The following is a 21763-nucleotide window of genomic DNA, read 5'->3' as shown; positions in this document are numbered from 1 at the left end:
ACACAATTAACTATAAAAATTATTAAGATAAACAATCAAAAACTAACTTGCAGAGTATTGTACTGAATGTTAAACATTAATACCACAACATAATGGAAAATAACTGAGTAAAACTACCCTGAGCAAACTTTCACATCATCTGATAATATTACATATTGTTCTATTATTTTAGATATTGTGAGCTTACAGAAATATGCCCTTCAACAGAAGTTGGTAAAGAAGACTTGATTAATTTGAAAATCTCGCCGCCATCCAGACTAATGGGTTGCCCCGCTAACTAATCAAGGAGGCACCTTTCAAAGAAGTCATTCTCCATATTTAGCAGGGGTAGAGCAACTATCCCTATTCAACCTCAGCATAGCATCTCTGGAGGTGCTGTCGCTGGTGTTTACTTTGTGTGTATTTTTTAGATTGCAAGCCATTTGGAGACAGTGTACCATCTTTTTATTGTTGTTCTTCTGTGTAAACCACACTGAGAACTTCTGTTGAAAATGGTATCTAAATCTTAATACTAATAATATTATGCTCACAAATATTATTTTTCAATGTGAAAAGGGTAGACACGTTTCCTGTGATCACCTCCCTCCCCATTCCATCTTCAGCTCCCTGTGCTCCCTGAAATTATACCCTGTTCTGGGACCCTCAAGAGCATATTTTCAGAAAGCAGAGGTGGCAGAAGGCAGAGGTAAAGGGTTTCTCGTTTTGTGCCAAAAATCACTGCTCTCCCCCTTGCATGACAAAGAAAAATCACTTTTCCATGAGTGCAACATCAGTCTGGATGTCATCTAGTGACACTAACATGGGCAATAGAATATTCTATTCTGCTGATAGTTACTCAACAGGTCAATGTCTTAATCTGCACAGCACATTTTCACTTCAAAGAAGCACAGTATGTGGGGGAACATCTCATTCTGCAAAAGCACCAACCTAGTTGCAAGATCAGACACAGCCTAAGTGCCAGACACAAATTTAGTAAAATGATTGCAGTCTAACTTTATAAGAGCCAGTGATATGCCCATAGTATCTTTTTAAATCCTTCACTGAACTTTATAGATCTTTACTGCAACTTGTTACTGTAGGTTCAGTCCATCTTAAGCAGAATAGGGGTATACAGAATGCCTCCAAACAGGCCATTTGGGGGTTTTAAGCTTGGAACAGAACAACCTAAAAAGGGGCCTGTTCTAAACTCAGAACAGAACAACCAGCTCCAAGGAGGAATGTTAAGACACCGCTTCGAGTGCCATTTTGGAATCCAAAATGGTGGTTAGAACGGAGTTGGTTCATTCCAACTGAATGGGGCCATTCTGTTGGAACACCCGGCTCACCCGATTGTTCTGATGGAATGTTTTGCGCATTTTGCATTCTGTTCTGAGCTTGGAACAGAATGCAAAATGCATTTCATGTACATCCCTGGAGAGGAGAGCTGGTCTTGTGGTAGCAAGCATGACTTGTCCCCATAGCTAAGCAGCGTCTGCCCTGGTTGCATATGAATTAAGCCGCTGCCAGTCTGTGAAGATAATACTGAGCTAGATAGACCAGTGGTCTGACTCAGTATATGACAGTTTCCTATGTCCCTATGTCCCTATCCCTAAAGCAGAGAAACCCAGTTCAAATTATTCTGCGGGCCACTTTTTTCATTTTTATTATCTCAATGATACTGTGTTAATGGGATTTTATTTTATATTTTGCAATTCTAAGTTTAGTGAGATCTTTAAAAATCATTATTTTTTAAATCCCCCCTTTCACTCTTTGCATCATAGCATTGTCTCTTCTGTTTGAAAGACAACTCTTTGTTGGCCCTCCTTCTTGTCTCTTTGTAACCTATGCACATGCCACCAACCATGCTCTAAGTACCACCATAGGTTTGCGCGACTATCTCTCAGTTACTCTTTCATTTGCTGTTTCCCCACCTACTGTGATCTGCAGCCTACCCTTTTTCTTTCTATACCATATAGCACTATTCTCTTTTCCAACACAGATAACTCTGCATCCCATCTATTACCTCTGCATCATTTCTTGGTCTGTCTACAATCCATATTATCTCCCCTTTTCTCTGAACCACCATAGTTTTCTGCATCCCAGCCATATTAAACCCTCTTCTTCTTCTTCACAGTTCCACAGGTCTCTGTAGATTCTTCTCTCCGTTCCACCTTTTCTTCCTTCCATCTCTGTTTTTGTTCTATTCCTTTTCTCCCCTTCTCCCCTCTTTCATCACCTCTTATTTCTCCTCCTTCTTATTCAGTTTGGTGGTAACAGCACACAAACAGTTAACACTCTCAGCAGTTCTGATACTTAGGTCTAGGTGCATGAAGGATTTCAGTGTGGCTAGCTACAACAAGCTGGAAAAACTAGTGCCAACTTCATCAGACATCCCTGAATGTAAGGAGAGAAGGAGCACTGCAAACAGTGGAACATAGGAAGCTGCCATATACCAAGCCAGACCACTGGTCCATCTAGCTCGGTATTGTCTACCTAGATTGGCAGCGGCTTCTCCAAGGTTGCAGGCAGGAGTCTCTCTCAGCCCTATCTTGGAGATGCCAGAGAGCGAACTTGGAGCCTTTTGCATGCAATCGTGCAGATGCTCTTCCCAGAGAGGCTCCATCCCTTAAGCCGGGGAATATCTTGCACTGCTCACACATGCAGTCTCCCATTCATATGCAACCAGGTCAGACCCTGCTTAGCAATAGAGACATGTCATGCTTTCTACCACAAGACCAGCTTCAGTGACATGAGCATTCTCCAACAATTCTTTTTGATGGGATTGGATAGACCCAAGCTCTTCCCACAATATGAGTAGGAAAAGGACACAGACAATGCATATGTAGGAATCCTCCAGGAGGCTACAAACAGATATCCAAAAAGAAGATCTTGTTTTAATTTATTGCATGTTAATTTCTACTATTGTGTAAAAGAGTAAACAATTATTCCCAGTTTGGTTTTGTATATTACTATCACATTCTTTCCCTTTTCTAACCTGAAACCTTATTGTTTTAGCATACCTCTTTTCTGGAAGGCATTCCAGACTCACATAATAATTGTTGGAGAGCTTTCCCATTGTTGTTTCAATCATCTTAATTCCTAACAGGGTGGAATACTGTGGAGCTCTTCTCACGATCAGTAAGGAGAGCTCCATAGAGGTCTGTGGGGAAAACGGATTTGTCTCACCCTCCCCGCAGATGACCGAGCTCTCTTCCCTGGGCATGAGGACCACTCGCCCAGATGACCAGCTCTGCTCCTTGGAGCTCCAGGGGTCGGGGTGCTGGGATTCACTGCTACATGTCGCCCAACCCCTGGAGCTCCAATAATGCACAGCACAAGTGCATGGTGCATTATGAAGAAACCCCCTCCCCCCGAGTGTGCCAGCTACAGCTGCAAGCAGCTTCGGCTTACACATGATTACAAAGATGAGGTTAAGGGAGTGCTCACTCCCTTAACCTCATTTAAGAGGGAGGCTACTTAGGCCGGGTTTGCCACTGTGTAGCCCTGTGTAACAGGGCTCAGGCTTTATTCCGGTGGTTGACATAAGCATGCAAAACTGGGCTGGGCTCTCTTAGCCTGGTTTTGCACACTCATGTGGATAACCTTGGTGAAACATATCAAGAGCTGTAGATAATACTCAAGGTGTAGATTCAATAGTGAATTACACACTATACTGTTCCTAACAATTCCTGAATATTCTATTTCCCTTTCTGCGTGGGTGTGTTTGAGAAGATATCTACAAAACTCTAATGCTAATAGTTGAGAACAAAGCTTTTGTTATCTCTGCCCTTTGGCCTTACAAGTACATCTTCTCATTAATTTTGTTTTTTGTTTACTATAACTATAACCAATTTTCAATAAAAATTCAGATACACAAAATACTTAGTCGTTAGGCATAAAACAGAAGTGACATGAACAATCTGTGATCAAATATCTCTACTTTTTCCTTTTACTTAAGAACAGGCACAAGAACTGAATTTGATCAAAACAGCAGCACTACAGGGGACCAGTATTAATTCATTTACCCTTGAATTTTTGCCTGATATAATTTTTGCCTGATACCCTCCTCCCCTGCCCACTGCTATTAGTGCTGTAGGGGTAAAATGCAGATACAGATTCTATACCTGCTCTACAGATTTTATTTCTGCATTAAGTTGAGCAGTGCAGGTTTCTGTCAACTGGTTATAAGACAGCCGATCAGTTAAGTCCTCAGTTAAATGGCTAGAATAACTAGGTATGTATTTCTTCTCCTCAATATATCAGCTCAGCTATGAGTCTTGAACTGAGTGTCTTCTGATTCTAACAAGTAGGCAAGTACATAAGCCCCTGATAAATTTAACTTGTCTTAAAGAACCTTGTTTGGATTTCCTTCAAAAAAAAGTTTGATGTCTCACCTTGGAAAAATCTGATATTAGCTTATAATCTTACTTTTTTGAAATCAATGCCAAGACTATTAAGAAGCAGAAGTAAGCTAAAATAATCTATCCAATTTAGTAAGACTGTGGTGAGTTTTAGACTAGACTGTTTACATTCTTTCAATAAAAGATATGATTGATAGACAGAAAGACAGACAATACCAACATAAAGACTGACACCTTTGGAGTGGAGGAGCTGATGTACAAGTTGTATATAAATAGAAAAGAAAACATGTAGTTGTGAGGTAAGTCTATATATGGCATAACACATTTTTTTTTAATTTAGCATTTTTATATAGATATAAGAAAATATAGTTGCTGTCCAGCTCTATATTCTAACTGGACAAAGAGGCAAATTTTTTAACCTGGTGACTCTCTTTATTTCGTAGGGGGAGAGTAACTGGCCCTATCTACCTACAGCACACTACCTCCAGTGACTGCTGCGGGTGTCTATCTTATGTTTCTTTTTAGATTGGGAGCCGTTTGGGGAAAGGATCCATCTTTCTTACTCACTCACTTATTTATTTATTATTTCTCTATGTAAACAGCTTTGGAAATTTTTGTTGAAAAGCAATATATAAACGTTTGTTTGTTATCTCTATATGGGAGAAAATCTTGCCACTACCCACACCCATGCAACACTGAGAGGGCAGGGCCCAAAGCAACCTGGCCCTGAATGGATGGTTACATCTAGAAAGCCATGTGGGATATATAGCATGCCTAGAGGATCTTGAATGACTCTGACCAAAATGTGACAAAATGCTTCAAACACGTACTGAAAACATTGTGGTACTCTCTGTGAGAAATGCAGCACTGACAGACTATAATTTACCCCCAATGCAAATTATAAATAGGCAATGTAAACACCTTTTTCCTCCTGTTCAGCTGTGTTTACTTGCCACTGTTTCCCTTGCCTGCAGCAGCACTGATTTTTTTTCAAAGCTTCTGAACCTGTTTATTTTCCTATTGCCTGTTTGCCAGCAGTGGCTTTGCACAAATCAATATGTCTTCATTCACATCAGTCTTAAACAATGCTGAGTTTTAAGCTGCCCTTGTAGGTGAACAATGTAGGAAAAATATGCTGCAGATTGCATATACAGAACACAGGTTGGTGATTCCAGCTGTGAAAATGGGGTAAAATTATTGTGGTGGGGAATAAACTGTCGTTAAAAATGGAGGTATATTTTAATGAAGGCAGGGTAATTAGAATAATAAAATTTGTTCCAACTGCACAAAGGTGGAACAAGGTTTTGCGGGGGGCCCTGTGGAGATTGTCAAGACAGAATCTGACCATTATTGCGATCCAATATTTGGAAGGAGTTACTCCATGAACAACTATATGGAATATTCAGTAATTTATATCTCAGCCACTGTTCTCTCTAAGGCGTGCGCATGTGCGCATGTGCACACGCGCACACATTTTCTGATGTCCACTCAGTTAATTTTAGATCCCACTCAGTTGAATCAGGTAGGCCCCAATCTGAATGCACATGCACACACACTTCCTTGATACTGCCACCCAGAACAAAACTCATTCCACACACAGATGAAAACAATTGAGAGGGAACACTGATCTCACCTTTCCATAACTGTGTTCAAGGCAACTAACAGCAAATTGGTACAAAATATAAAACTGAGGGCTGGCCCTCTTCTTCCTGCTTCTGGACATTCCTGAGGATAAAGTGGCCACAACAGCAATGACAAATGGCAGTGATGGCTTGTGGCTCCAAAAAAGTGGAGTGCCCTCCTCACTCTGTTCAGACCCTAATCTACTAAATCAATTTTCATTGAATAAACCCACCCAAACCTTTCCCTACCTCCTCTTCTGATCTGTCCTCTTTCCCCTCCACTTCTGATCTATCCCTGGAAGATCCATCTATCCCCTGGTTCCAAAAATAACATGCAGAATTTTATTGCCCCCATTCCCTAGTTGAGGGCTTCCTAGACATATTTGGCTGGCCACAACTGAAAACAGAATGTTGGACTGTTTGAGTGCAAGGCAGAGCTAGGGCCTGAGCCCCAAAATATTACCCCCACATCTGCTGCTGCCACAAAACATCCATTCTATTTCAAACAAATTAGTAAAGCTGAGAGATATGTGTCTTCCCCAAGTCTAAAACTGAGTACAAGGCAGAATTGGGGTCTGAATCCCAAACATCAGATTGCCCAAATCAAGTACTGTTCAACTAATTTGCCTCAAAACAATAATCAACCACCCACATCCCACTTCATCAAGCTTCTCCAGTCCAATGACCTCCCTTGTACCTGTTAGATGTCCCACCATCATCAGAAGTTGCCAGGTTAATGGGAATGAGCCTTCACTATAGTGTCCTAAAGACTCACCTCACCATCAACCTATGGCATTACATTGCCAGGTTAAAAGTATATTTAATTTTTTTAAAAACCCATTACTTGAGCAGAACAATCAAATCTGTACACGAATATGTTATCAGTCACATTAATTCTACATATTATTATCAAATTATAAATTAGGATGTTAGCTTGTAATTCAGTTAAAAGTATTTTTGACAAGCCTATGGACTCTGAAGTAAAACTATCAAAACTAATGTTTTCCTTTGTTGCTGTTCAGAGGTGCACTTAGGTAATTTTGGAGCCTGGACATAAAGGCCTTTGGAGGCACCCATCTCCTGCAAATTAAGCATGTTAAGCAGTCTGGAGGTTACCAGCATTTGTACCACAGTTTTAAGGTCATTCACCTCTAGAAATGGGCGTAGCTGACGTATCAGCCAAAGCTGATAAAAAGTGCTGCTGGCCACCGCCTCAACCTGAGAAACCAGGGAGAGTTTGGGGTCCAGGAGCACTCCCAAGCTATGTACCTGATATTTCAGAGGGAGTGTAACCCCATCCAGAACAGGCAGATCTAAACCATCTCTCTGGTTCCATCCCCCCACAGTCAGTGCATACGTCTTATTTGGATTAACTTTAGTTTTTTATTCCTCATCCAGCCCATTACCACTTCCAAGCAGGCATTTAGGGAAGATATGCCATTTCCTGATGAGGTCAACATGGAAAAGTAACTCTGGGTGTCATCAGCATATTGATAACATCCAGCACCAAACTTTCTGATGATCTCTCCCAGCAGTTTCATATAGATGTTAAAGAGCATTGGAGATAGTATGGATCCTTGTAGAATTCCATACTTCAGTTCTCACTTTGCAGAGCAACAGTCTCCAAGAGACACCATCTAGAATCTACCAGAGAGTAGGGGTGTGCACGGAACCGTGGAGCTGCGGTCCGGCACTGGGGTGGGGGGTTCTTTTAAGGGCGGGGGAACGTTTACTTACCCCTCCCATGCTTTCCAACCCCGGCGGCCATATTTCTTTTAGCTATGGGGCTGCAGGACACCTCCCTGCCGCCCCTTCCCCCGCTTGGCTGCACGTGCGCCCTTATTTCTTTAAGCAATCTGTTTCCTCTGTCGGAGGCTGCCTGCGGCGGCTGGATGAACATGGGATTCTGTCAAATCCCCCTGCCACCCCCTCCCCAAATGTAGCTGCAAAAGGCTTTAAGAAGCCTTTTGCCTTCCGCCCGCTCTCCAAACGTAGCTGCAGCAGCAAAAGGCTTTAAGAAGCCTTTTGCCTTCCGCCCGCTCTCCGAACGTAGCTGCTGCTGCAAAAGGCTTCTTAAAGCCTTTTGCTGCAGCAGCTACATTCGGAGAGCGGGCGGAAGGCAAAAGGCTTCTTAAAGCCTTTTGCAGCTATGTTCGGGGAGGGGGCAGAAGGCAAAAGGCTTCTTAAAGCCTTTTGCAGCTACATTTGGGGAGGGGGCGGCAGGGGGATTTGATAGAATCCCTTGTTCATCCAGCCGCCGCAGGCAGCCTCCGAAAGAGGAAACAGATTGCTTAAAGAAATAAGGGCGCACGCGCAGCCAAGCGGGGAACGGGGCAGCAGGGAGGTATCCTGCCACCCCATAGCTAAAAGAAATATGGCCACCGGGGTTGAAAAGCGCGGGAGGGGCAGGAGGGATAAGTAAACGCTCCCCCGCCCTTAAAGGAACCCCCTACCCCAATCCATTCAAACCCAAACCACCCATGTCCGGACCGGTCTGGAGGCCTATAGAATGGCCTCCGAACCGGTCCGGGCACATCACTACCAGAGAGGTTGGAGTGGAAGCACTGTAAAACAATGCCACCCAATACCTCCTCCCTCAGGTGGTTCAGAAGGATACCATGTTCGATGGTATCGAAAGCCACAGAGAGATCCAAGAGAATCAGCAGAGTCACACTCCCTCTGTTGATAGCCAATTGGAGATCATCCATCAGGCTGACTGAGGCAGTCTCAACCCCATAGTCCACACAAAAGCTGGTTTGAAATGGGTCTAGATGATCTGCATTGTCAAAAACTGCCTGTAGCTGAGAGGCCACCACCTGCTCAATCACCTTGCCCAGTCATGGAAGGTTAGAAACAGGTCTGTAATTAGCTAACTCCGAGGGATCCCGTGCAGGTTTCTTCAAAAGTAGTCTAATAATAGCCTCCTTAATCCTGCCCTACCTCAGAGAAGCATTTATAATATTTACCAGACCCTCTCTGATAATATAATTATTGAATGAGATAAGCCAAGTTGTAGGTTGTAGGATGCACAGTCCGAAGCAGTTTGTCCACTTCGTCAGGAGTCACGAACTGAGCAAGCATAGCGTAGTGGTTAGGGTGTTGGACTAGGACCGGGACGACCTGAGTTTGACTCCCCATTCAACCATGAAACTCAGTGGGTGACTTTGGGCCAGTCATGTATCTCTCAGCCTAACGTACCTCACAGGGTTGTTGCGAGGATAAAAATAACCATGTACACTGTTCTGTGCTCCTCGGAGGAAGAAAAGGATGTAAGTGTAAAAATAAAAAATAAAAATAAACAAATAAAAATAAAATGATATACTTGATGACTGTAGAAAAATAATTTCATATATTCTACTATTTTATACTTGAGGAATATATTCTAAATTTAGAATTAAAGGAAGACAAAATTATTCAGACAAGGTGAAAATGTTTAGATTATGAGGGCAGGATTTTGTTACAAGTAATTCACACACATACAATTCAGACAGCTAGGTAAATGTATCAGAAGAATCCTAAGTGCTTGGAGAAAGTGCTTCATTTCGAAGTACTTTTTAGGAGTTTAATGTAATTTCCTTGGGTTTATTTGAATAAAGCTCATGAGAGTTTAATTTCTGTTTCTTTATTACATAATGGAAAAGGAAAATAAATGTCTAGCACTTTCAACATACAGAAATAGTGAGAATAGTTTGGGAAGCCTTCTAATAACTAGGGAGTTTAAAATGCATTCCATTGAAATAATAGTAGGTCGTTATGGGAACTCCAGTCATGTGATGAGTTATCTCCTCAAGGTTTATGGTTTATGTATTGATAATGAACAACGGTTTATTTATCTCAATGTAATAACATCAACATTCTTTGAATAAACTTGTGGTGAACAGGCACATTGAATTCTACCACCCTGCAGGATGTTTTTTTCTCCCTTTTTTTTGTTTTGGCATAATAATATGGATATTAGTTTCAAACTTGTAAAAAAATAATCTCTATGCAATGCTTTTATTGTGGAGTTATGTTTTTTTTAAAAAAACACTCAAAAGCACAAGGTTTTGTGTTTGAGAACATGTGATTGTTTAAACAAATAAGGTATTAGTTTGCTCTGAGAGTTGTCACTGAATAAGCATCAATCAGATTTTTTAAAGTGACATAATTATAATAACATAATTCTACCACACACATTATGCCTGCTGCCATTTTCTGTGTCCTTTGCTTTTTGTGTTTCTGGTTATGATGATTACAAGCCAACTGTTTCCCAATAGAACAACTCCTGACAAAAAGTATTCATTTAGTCTCATATATTTATAAAGTTGTGACAAGCAGGAAGGCTCTCCAGGTATAGCAATGAACATAAGAAAAGCCCTGCTGGATCAGGCCCAAGGCCCATGTAGTCCAACATCCTGCTTCACACAGTGGCCCACCATGCAGTTTGTGTGTGTGTGTGTGTGTGTGTGTGTGTGTATGTGAGTGTGTGCGCACACGTGTGTTATTTGGAGACAGTGCACAATCACCATCTTTACACACACATTTGATGAGATAGGATGCTCTTCACAGAAATGTCATTTGCAAGCAGACCCTATAGTGGATAACATGGCGGTGTGGGGGTGGGGTGTCTTCCCAGATGGTGGTATACTCCAACATAACCATTGATTCTTGTAGGCAATATTGCAAGCAGTCAGATTACATTTTGCACAGCACATAACTTCACAAAGCAGTGTCTTTTCATTACTACTTTTATTTTAACTTGATCATAGAAGAAAGTTGTGTAAAGGGTGGAAACTGGTAGATGGACCATAGGGCAAATTGCAGGAGTGAATACTTGCATCGGTGGTAATACATGAGAGTTGACTTCCAAAGGTTCACCCACACATGCCTCTCACTTCTGCACCTAAGCTCACTTTTCCCCCCAGTTCTCACCTTATGCAGTTTTCCCTCTTCTTAAAAACACAAACTCAGTAGATCAATATTATGACTTCTATGCCCTTTTCATTATTTAAAATTGTACTGACTTATTATACAATAGTACTTTTCTTTAGCTTTTCGGGAAAGGAGCTCTCTCACTCTCTGTATCCCTCAAAATGACTGCTCCCATTGCCCTTGATTAAGGGGTCACTCACACAACCAACTGGGCAGCTGGGTAGCCAGGGGGGAAGCTTCCCAAACCTTGCCTTCCTCCAGACAATTGTTTTTTCATTGCACCTCACTCCCACACAGTCAGCTCTGCTCCATGCAGGGCAGAGCAGGGTGGATTGATCTGAGGCTGGGATTCATCATCCTGGCCCCAATGAATCCCGCAATGCAGCAAGTGACACACATGCTCTTTTTGGGGGATCCCCCAAGGATGCCCATTTATGTTTGTGGCTGGGCTGGAAGCAGCCCATGCTTACACACATGAGTAAGTAGCCGAGATAAGGGAGCACTCATTCCCTTAACCTCAGCTAACAGCTGGACTAAATAGTGGAGCTAGACAGCCTTGGCCCACTGGGACTGTGCTCAATCCTGCTGGTTCTCATGCACAACCTAACCTGGGAGAGGAGAGTTTTGTGGTAGCAAACATGACTTGTCCCCTTAGCTAAGCAGGGTCTGCCCTGGCTGCATATGAATGGGAGACTTGATGTGTGAGCACTGAAAGATATTCCCCTCAGGGGATGGAGCTGCTCTGGGAAGAGCAGAAGGTTCCAAGTTCCCTGGCCTCTCCAAGATAGGGTGGGAGAGTTTCCTGCCTACAACCTTGGAGAAGCTGCTGCCAGTGTGTGTAGACAATACTGAGCTAGATGGACCAGTGGTCTGACTCAGTATATGGTAGCTTCCTATGTTCCTGGGCTGGGCAACCCTAGCTTGGGTTAGGCTGAGTGTGAGAACTGCCTGTCAGTGTTGCAAAGAAGACACTCAGTAGCCACTTCAGTTAGCAACTTCACCTCTTGCTCCTCTGAGATTGCAGAGACTAGGAAGATTTTAATGGCCAAAAGTCAAACCTCTAAACTTTAAAGTGTGCCTGGATAGAAACCCTCATATCAATCTGGCCAAAAATTGTGTGGTATAATGGTCTGACAATGTGTGTGTGATCTTCATCCCATTCTCTCAAGAAAAAATAACTTATAAACATTATAGTGATTTCCCTTATGAATGTGAATGAGTCTTTTGTAAACATGTCTTTGATATTCAAAACAATAATGGGAGAGAAGAGCTGGTCTTGTGGTAGCCAGCATGACTTGTCCCCATAGCTAAGCAGGGTCCACCCTGGTTGCATATGAATGGGACACGATGTGTGAGCACTGCAAGACATTCCCCTCAGGGGATGAAGCCGCTCTGGGAAGAGCAGAAGGTTTCAAGTTCCCTCTCTGGCTTCTCCAAGATAGGGCTGAGAGAGATTCCTCCCTGCAACCTTGGAGAAGCCGCTGCCAGTCTGTGAAGACAATACTGAGCTAGATAGACCAATGGTCTGACTCAATATATGGCAGTTTCCTATGTTCCTATGAGAAAGGTGTGAAGACAGCCTAGTGTATCAGCACTGCAGCAGCCATTGTGCCTTCCTTCTCAGGATCACACCTAAATGATTCACTTCCTTTTACTCTTCTGTTTTACTGTTGTGTTACCCCTTTACACACACACACACACACACACACACACACACACACACACAACCACCCAAGTAATTGAAAAAGTGCAAAAACAGCAATTCAACTTCAAAAAAATTAAAAGGAGGCAATTGTGGCCGCAGCAGCAGAATAAATACATTTGTTCAGAATTAAGTACAACTAAGTTCAATGGACTTATTCCCAGGAACGTGAGCATACATTGTAGCTAAGTCATTAAAGGGTGTCCATTGGGCAGGAGCAAGGCAAACAATTTGGTGTATTTTCAGGAACTGATTCATTGAGACAATGTTCAGAGAACATGGAAACACTGAAAACCACAATTAATCATGCTTTATTTGAAAGTGAGCACCATAGCAGTTTCAGCAGAAAGATGTGTGGGAGGGTTAATGCTGCAGAACTTAGGTTTGTGGTAACTGTAAATAATAATAAAAAGGAAATGTTGCTCTCTGAATATCTGCACATTAAGCACCTTATAGGATCGCCAGCAATGATTCCACATGCAATTTATTGTGCAAGCATACACAAAGCAGAAACTCATCCAGGGTGGGGGGGGGAGAGCCCTCCATCTGGAAATACGCAACATTTGCAGTGCCTTTCAGTGACCATGCAAGTTCAAATTACACCTGAAACATAACCCACTTCCGTGGTGACACTGACTGGGACATAGGGAAGGACACTGCAGTCCTGCACACCCTCTTTGTATGAGAGCACTGCCTAGGGGAGTGGCAGGGCAGGGGCTGGCAGGTAGGCAGCACCTCCCCTGCCCCTTAAAGAAACCCCCACCTTCCAAAACAGCTCAAACGCTGGTCCAAGGAACTAGTTCAATGCTCCTAGAATGGGGCGCCGAACGGTAGAGATGTGCAAACAGGTTCAACGTCAAACACGTTCGACATTGAACCAGTTTGATTTGACTGTTCAAGAGTAAAACCAACCTACCCCCTGTTTGGTCTGACTCTGGACTAAACCCCCCTGGGGGTTCGCAAGTCTTTGTGTTTTTTTAATTTTTTTTTTTAAAAAAACTTATCCCCTCCAGGGGAATTGTTTGATGCAGCGGGGGGGGGGGGTGTCTCAGCGGAGGTTCCCCTCCCACCGCCAGCCTCTCTTAGTCCATAAATCAGCTGTTTGGCCATTCTTTGGCCAGTTTTCAGCCTTTTCCCCTGGCGTGGTGGCCATTTTGGAGGCCGCCACACCTGTGCTATGGCCTCTGTGTGGCCTGGCAATTTTAAAAAAATTGCTTGTGAAGCCTCCCTGGACCAAACCGGGGGGGTGTGTGTCTGAGGGGGTGCCGGACCGAACCGGTCTGGTTCAGGTCCAGTTTGGACTCAAACCGAACCAAACCAGCCAGTTCTGTGTACACTCCTAACGAACAGTTCCATGCACATCCCTACAGATTACCGCATGCACTTTTTAATATACAAATTAGATTACCCATCCCATTTTCTAGGTGAATGGAAAAAGGCCATGTTTGCAAATATGGTCTTTCCCTATTCACATGGAAGTTTGTCCCAATATCTAGTTTGACCTTAAGAGAATGATTTCCACATTAATTTGTTTCCTGATTAGACATGTAAGCATACACAGTGGAATTCCTGCACATTACATAGAGTTGTGGAGTGTGTTCTAGAGTGCACTTTAAAGCAGGGTAAGAGCCAAACCATTTTGTCCTACCTATTGTGTTCTTGTGAACTAAGAAAGTGTCTTCTAGATTATACCTGCCATCTCTAGGAGCTATGCATTCCATAAACTCCTGCTGCCTGAAAGCTGCCTGTGTTTCAGGCAGCCTGTCCACCATCAACCTTCTCAATTAAAAACAACTGATAAGGTAGGAAATCAGTGGTGTAGAGACACTGGTGACTTATTTGGTAAATCATGAAGTAGTTCAGTGTTCAAATTTACATTAAGAACCAATGGTAATGTTACTCTGTGATGCAATTATGCACTGATTTTTGCTGTGGTTCTGATGCTTTCTCTCAAGATTTGGAAAGATGAAGCATGATGGCTATATCAAAACTGCTAGGTCTTATTCCACAAAAGTTTTTTCCTCAAGAATGACTGGTCTGGATATATGGAGAGGAGAGCTGATCTTGTGGTAGCAAACATGACTTGTCCCCTTAGCTAAGCAGGGTCCACCCTGGTTGCATATGAATGGGAGACTTGATGTGTGAGCACTGAAAGCTATTCCCCTCAGGGGATGGAGCTGCTCTGGGAAGAGCAGTAGGTTTCACGTTCCCTCCCTGGCTTCTCCAAGATAGGGTTGAGAGAGATTCCTGCCTGCAATCTTGGAGAAGCTGCTGCCAGTCTGTGAAGACAATACTGAGCTAGATAGACCAATGGTCTGACTCAGTATATGGCAGCTTCCTATGTTCAGCCTTGAATTTTCCACTCCTGCTTCATGCAACAAGCTTGTTATTGGTAGCTTAGAGTGATGCAATTTGATGAACACACACATCTACCAGTTAATTATCAGATTTTATAACCCACATACTAGAAGTAAGGACTACCAAATTCTGGAAAATGAACCTATCTAGTTTTAATTTGTGATATGCGCTAAAATGCAAATATATCATTGTGAATAAGGAATAATCTAATGATATACTGTAAATATGCTTGTAAACAACAGTAAATGGAGATTAGAGATAACTCTTGCTCTGTCAGTGTGTGTCTATTAGCACACACATACACACACTAACATCTCTCTAAAAGTGCCAGGTGAAAGAAAGTAATGATTGGGGCAGGCGGGCGGGGGTGGTGGGAAGCAGAGCCTAGAAAAATTGCAAGGAGGAAAATACCATAGAAGTAAGATAAAAAGTAAAGAAAAGCAAAAGTGTTTGAGAATAATATTCTTGAAGCCTTGATTCATTTCCGACTTCAAGTGGTGTTAGTACAGTCTGCTTGGTAAGAGTGGTTGTCCTAATATAGCTTGACAAAAATATGTCCAAAACTTTCTACATTAATTGCAGATGGAGACCAGTTTACTTGGAGATGAAATCTTGTGAAAGATTTCACAAGTATCTGCTTCAATTAGCTTTGACATGATGCAAAATGATCAAATAATCATTCGGTTTCTTGACATAGCTACAAAATTAATCTTTGAACAATTAAAAATAAATAATTGGTACAACATATAAAAAGTACCTACCTTCTAAAAATGAAACCTACATAAATCTCTGAGAACATATATTAAGATTACATCAAACAAAAAGGATGCACTGAGCAGAAAACAACAATGCTTAAATTGAGTATTCTGGACAAGATTTAAATCATGAAAATTGAGTTTTCCTGATGAATAATTTAAACTGTGATTTAAAAAACTATTTTAATTTATTTGTATTGGATGGCCATGGATGGCTATGTGTGTTTAGTTTTCATATCAGCAATTGAATCATTAGATAATACTGGGAAAGTCATATTTCATCCTTTGTTCCCTAACAGTGAGATAGAAAGAATGGCCACCCACTTCAACTGTTTGCCATGAAGATGAATGTGGGGGAAAAAATTACCTAAATCCAATATATTTATTTATTTAACATATTTCTATAATGCCCAAAACTCAAGTCTCTGGCAGTTTACAACAAAGCAAGCAAACAAACAGAAAAAGTTAAAACATTAGTTAAAATAATAACAACAGAAAAATTAAAACATTAGTTAAAACCAAATAAATGATACAGAAATAGTTAAAACATTACACCAATTTAAATTTTAAAACAATGTTGAAACTATTAAAAAAATATTCAGTTAAAAGCCTGGGTGATTAGGAGCATCTTTAAAGACTTTTAAAAAGTTGTCAGAGATGGGGAGGCTCTTATTTCAGCAGGGAGCAAGTTCCAAAGCTTTGAGGCAGCATGAGAGAAGGCTTATCCCCAAGTAGCCACCAGACGAGCTGGTGGCAACTGCAGATGGACCTCTACTGATGATCTCAATGGGTGGTGGGGTTCATGATGAAGAAGATGCTCTCTTAAAGATCCAGGGCCCAAGCTGTTTAGGGCTTTATATGTTATAACCAGCACCTTTTATTTTGCACGGAAACTTATCGGCAGCCTGTGTAGCTCTTTCAATGCAGGAGTAATATGGTGTCACAATGTCAACAGATACAAGTGGAAGAAGTAAGGATAAGGGAAGTTTCCAGGCTCAGGTTGTGCTTGAATTCACGCCTTCACTTTAAGACAATCTCACCCCAATCATTCTATTCTTTATTCTATAAAAACAATATAGGCAAACACACTCATAGGCAAACACTCAAGAGTCAAGGAGTGTTTTGCATACTCTTTAACTGTAATGAAAATAATTTCACAATATCTAATTTTAGGTCTTTTAAAAAGATTTTAATGATCTTGTACATAGTTTCCCTACTTAATGGTTTAAGCTGATGTAGAAGAAGGTGGGTTAAAAAAAAAATCCCTCCCTCCCGCGTTTGTTGTATTCTATTATGTTATGTCATGTTATGGTTTTTTTCCTGTCCCACTTTCCCCCCTTTTTATATTGACATTATCATTACCATCCTTGATTATGTCTATATATTGTAAGATTATTGCAATAAAGAGAAAGTGGGGGGGGGGGAGTTGATGTAGAAAGGACACCTTTCCTATCAACAAGTGGAAAATTCAGTGGCTATCGTCCTTACTAACAGAGCCAACTCCCCTGTGCCCCTGCATGAGTGCAGTTGTACAAGAGCTTTTTGATATGTTTCCAGAACCCTGGAATGTGTTTCCAGGAACTTTGTGTTTCCAGAACCTTTTGATATGTTTCCAGAATGTGTCCAGAACCCTGCCAGAGCACTGGGAGTTCTCCAGAGTAGAAAGGCTCTTGCATAACTGCGCAAATGCAGGGAGACAGAGCAAGTTGTATCAGGGCTCCCCTTGCATCCCTGCAGCCCTTAGAAGCACAAGCACTTCATTAGTCTGGATATCAGCCAGTGCAAATGAGAGTCTGACTAGTGACAGCATTAAAATATGGCTATCAAAGATTGATGACAATGGCTGACATCCAAACTAACTTTGTACATGCCAAGAAACATGGAGCAGGTGAGGAGCAATTGTCATTGATGTCCCTGTTATTCTGAAGTCTGAGGGTTGCAGAACCCTCTGGGACTCATTTTCAGGAGGCATAGTGGACGGCACTGGAAATGGGAGATCAGCAAGAATTGCTTCTCCTCTGTTACACATGTGTTTTGTTTTGCTTTGCACACATTCGTTTGGATATTAGCTAACATTGATCAGAAGTCAGGTAAGAGTGGACTTTCTGGAAGAAGCTAAGAAGCTGGAGCTCGAGAGAGTTATAGAGTGATCAGCATATACAAAGAAAAGGGGGTTGAAGAGTTGATGAATGATTATAGGAATGAGAGATATGCTCCAACAAGAGATTAGAGATCACTGAAACAGTACCTGGTAAAAACAGGAAACCTACACATTGAGAGAAAATAAGTGATGGTGTGTTTGGCAATGTAGGAACAAGCAAAGGAAAGAAAAAGTTGAATTCTATGAGTGATGTGTAATTCCTGCTTAAAGAGAAGTGCTTTTGGCAATAATAATAGGCCTCCAAAAGAAATAATAATTTTAAGCATGTGTAAAACTCATCATGTAGCTCTTGCTAGAAAAAGATTTGTATCCTAATTATATTTATTGGAATTAAACTTGTTTCATGTCAATGGAATTTCTTTCCTGGTAAGTAAATTTAGGATTGCAGCCTTAGGCTACAGTTCACAATTGAGTTAGGCTGGAACATGATCCTTAGACAATTTGGTTTGGTTAGGGCCCCAGCTGCCATTTTTCTTCTACAATGGAGAAATAGATGAAATCTGTGAGGGGAAAACTGACGGTATAAGAAAGTGCACGTAACCTGTCCTCTGCTCACAGCTTTCCCTCTTCAACTTCCTCCAGCCATTTTTTTCTACAGTCAGAAATCCAGATGTATGTTAGTTATCCTGAAGTCCATGACAGGGGGCGATTATCAAGCACTTTGTTATCCGGCACTTTGAATATGTTTTGTTCTAGATCAAGGGACATGTCTTTTGAAGGTTGAAGGAATATGACAATGATGTATCTCTCTTGATCCTTAAGATACTAGATAGTCACCAGGAGGTTGGACTGAAGTGTCATCAATACACAGATGACACTCAGCTCTACCTCTCTTTGTCATTAGATCTTAGGGAAGCAGTGGATGTACTGAACTGGGGGCTGGAGGTGGTGATAGGCTAGCAAACTGATATTAAATCCCAGAAAAGATGTATGTTGGTCAGTAGGGGAGCCAATCGGGGGATTCAACCAGTTCTGAATAGGGTTGTACTCCTCTTGAAAGACCAAGTACTCAGCTTGGGGGTATTGCTAGACCCACTCCTGCTTTTGGATGCTCAGATGGAGGTGGTAGCCAGGGATGCCTTTGCACAGCTTTGGCTAGTGTGCCAACTGCGTCCCTTTCTTGAGAAGGCAGATCTGGCCACAGTTACCCATGCATTAATCATGTCACAGATGGATTACTATAGTGTGGTTTACATGGGGCTGCCCTTGAAGAATATTTTTAATTTTCTTTAATTTAAAATATTTATATCCCACCTCTCACTGCTGCTTGGGGCAGTGGATATAATACAGAGTAAAATATTAATAATATTAAGTTAAAAGGTCAGGCTAAAACCACATTTAAATTACAAATTTCAAAAGTTTCAAATGAAAAATTATTAATAAAAAGCTAAAAACAAAGAACTAAAAAACTAAAAAACCTACCAGATATAAGTAACAGAAAAAACATTACAAAATCTCATTTAAAATATGCCTTTAATTTAAAAAAAAAAAAAAAACACTGAGGGAAGGAGCATAGGAAGCTGCCATATACTGAGTCAGACCATTGGTCCACCTAGCTCAGTATTGTCTACACAGACTGGCAGGAGCTACTCCAAGGTAGCAGGCAGGAATCTCTCTCAGCCCTATCTTGGAGGTGCCAGGGAGGGAACATGGGGCCTAGATGCTCTTCCCAGAGCAGCTCCATCCCCTAAGGGGAATATCTTAGTTATCACATGTGGTCTCCCATTCAAATATATCCAGGATGGACCCTGCTTAGCTAGGGAGACAAGACATGCTTGCTATCACAAGACCAGCTCTACTCTACAGACCAGCTCTCCTCGGGTCTTTGTGTTCCATGAAGAGGATGGCAAAGCTTTTCAGAGAGAACAATCCAAAACAAGGGGCCACAACTAAAAAGTCCCCACCAAAAAGTCCCCATCTCTAATCCCCACCAAATAATAGTAACTTTTATTACTTTTTTTATTACTACAGAGGCCCTGCCTCTGTTAGTGGTGGGACCATGAGCAGGGCTTGAAACAATGAGCAGAGGGTCCTGGCAGATTCATATGGTAAAATGCAATCCAATAGGTATCCCAACCCCAAGCCATGTAGGACTTTAAAGAACAATGTAGGACCAGCCCCTTGAATCTAGCCCGGAAGTGGACTGGTAATTAGTGAAGCTGCAGCAGGATGAGTGTAACACTCATGTAGCAACTTGTGCCTATCAGCATCCTTGCAGCAGCATTCTGGACGAGATGAAGCTTTCGAACCGTCTTCAGGGGCAGCCCCACATAGAGCACATTGCAGTAGTTTGACCTGGATGTCACCAAAGCATGAGTTACTGAGGTCAGGTACATCTTCTCCACGTAGGGTCATAGCTGGCATACCAGCCATAGCTGGTAAAAAGCACCACTGCACATTGCCACCTGTGTCTCCAAGGACAATATTGAGTCCAGAAGCACCCCAAAGCTGCAGACTTTGTCTTTCAGGGGGATTGTAACCCTATGCAAGACCAGATTTACTTCATTACTTGGATGATCAGTTTTACCAACCCAGAGCACTTCTGTCTTATCTGAATTAAATGGGATATTTGAAATCTTCATTTGATGCAGAATACAGCAGCTAGGGTTCTTTTTGGACCCTTTCATTCAGAGCATATGACTCCTATTTTGAAAGAGCGCCACTGACTGCCCATTAGTTTCTGGGTCCAATTCAAGGTGCTAGTTACCACCTCTAAAGCCATTAACAGTTTGAGCCCTATATATGTGAAGAATTCCCTGTTCCCAAGAGTTTCTGCCCATCCAACAAGGTTGTCAGAGGGGGCTTGCTCCATGTGCTGGGGATGTGCGAAACGTTTTGGGTACAAAACGTTTTGTACTCGAAACAGGCCATTTCGGGTGTTTTGTAGACAAGACAAAATGCCAGTTTTCCAAATCCAAAGGTTTTGTACACAAAACAAAACGTCCCTGTTTCAGCTACAAAATCTTTTGTTGTTTCAGACTTCCATTTTGTTGTACTCTCTGAGTCAGTCTCCATTTTGTGTTTGACATCTCTTTGAATTTCCCGCACTTCCAGCCTTCTGATCGATCGGTGACCTAAGGCATGGGCTGACCTGCTGACGATTCTTCTTGTTCCCTATTGGCTCTTTTCCCTCTTGCCACTCTTTATGACCCCACATTGGCCAGGGGAAGGGTCGAAGAAGGGGCAAGGGTGGGGAGGAGTTCAAGGAGAGGTTTTCAGTTCATTCAACAAATTAGTTACTTATTCACCATTCTGCCTTTCTGCCTCATTGAAAAGAGAGAGAGAGAACTGGTTTACATTGTGTGGCATGCCTCAAGTTGCCATGATGATGCCATGCCATTGCCTATCCCTGCCTGCCTGCCTTGTTGCCAGCCTGAGCCCAGCCTGCCAGCCTGCAATGGCTACTGCATGCATAGGTTTACCTACATAGAAATGTTTCACACACCTTTCCTAGAAATTTGAATTTTAAATTGACTATGTAGTTTTAGTATTTTGAGGACATTAAACATGATGAAATATTTTTTTAAAAAATGACAAAAACAACATTTAAATAGCTATTCATAAGCACGGACACTGCAAATATCTATTAAACTGCTGGGCCAAATAAAGCTTGACATAAAACAGAACCATATTACTGAAATCAAATACATGTGGCTAATTTACATTAGCTAGCTTTCTATGTTTAACATTTAAAAAACTATTCACAATAATTTTTAAAACAGGGAGTTTTAATGTTTAAATCACAATAGACAAAAACCAGGGTTTTCTTCAGAATTTTTTAAACTTACATTTTATGTCCTGAGGCTCTTGTCTGTATGGTTAGACAGGTAGCCCATTTAATTAAAACTGCATTGACCATACTGTGTTTGCTGTTGATGAGTGCTGGCAAGACAAAGCTGAATGCAAACTCAGCA

The 21763-nt window shown here is 41.7% G+C and overlaps 1 long non-coding RNA gene across 1 annotated transcript in view; it reads right to left on the bottom strand.

Moving 5' to 3' along the window:
* Positions 1 to 21763, bottom strand: part of LOC128350672 (uncharacterized) — a 232020-nt gene that overhangs the window by 190068 nt on the left and 20189 nt on the right. The gene's annotated exons all lie outside the window — the stretch shown is intronic.

This window comes from Hemicordylus capensis, chromosome 3 (assembly GCF_027244095.1).
Source record: "Hemicordylus capensis ecotype Gifberg chromosome 3, rHemCap1.1.pri, whole genome shotgun sequence".
NCBI classification, from domain to species: domain Eukaryota; kingdom Metazoa; phylum Chordata; class Lepidosauria; order Squamata; family Cordylidae; genus Hemicordylus; species Hemicordylus capensis.
This window is presented reverse-complemented; position numbering and strand designations above follow the sequence as displayed.